We start from the raw sequence: 587 nt of genomic DNA on the forward strand, positions 1-587 counted from the left end.
TTCAATCTATTCACTTATTTATCCCATCTATCTCCTTTTCTACGTAGACCAAAACGACATCAATGTACATGTTATCATTCGGCCAAGCCTGTAACTCTTTAAGCAGACAGAATCAGTTTTATGGCCCAAGTGATGCACACCTTCCTATTTTTGCTTTTGTCGTAAGGAGGAATGTTAGAGATCAAGCCCAAGACCAGAGTTTTTTCTTAACAAAAGCATTTCTTTCATCTCGGACGACAATGATATACCGGTTCCACCTTCCTTAGCCTTTTTTTCCCCCCATCCCTTTTTATATTGTTACTGTAGGTCCCAATAAGAATAGAGGATAGAGAGATGGGAACGAATGAAGCCTTTGAGTCTTGTATCTACTCTGGCTGGATAAAAAGGTGGGCGAATTAATGTGCTTTTGTGCATTGCTTCTCCTAAAAAGAGAAGGGAATTTTAAAACAAATTTCGAGGTGGGACGCGCCAGCTCGATCATATGATGACAAGGTTGAAGACAGACGAGCGGCAGGACGTCCTCCTCGGCTCCTTCTGAGACGCTCTTCGAAAATCGCCTCATATATATGTAGGTATGTATGTGGATG

The sequence above is a fragment of the Penaeus monodon genome, chromosome 19 (assembly GCF_015228065.2).
Source record: "Penaeus monodon isolate SGIC_2016 chromosome 19, NSTDA_Pmon_1, whole genome shotgun sequence".
Classification (NCBI taxonomy): Eukaryota; Metazoa; Arthropoda; class Malacostraca; order Decapoda; family Penaeidae; genus Penaeus; species Penaeus monodon.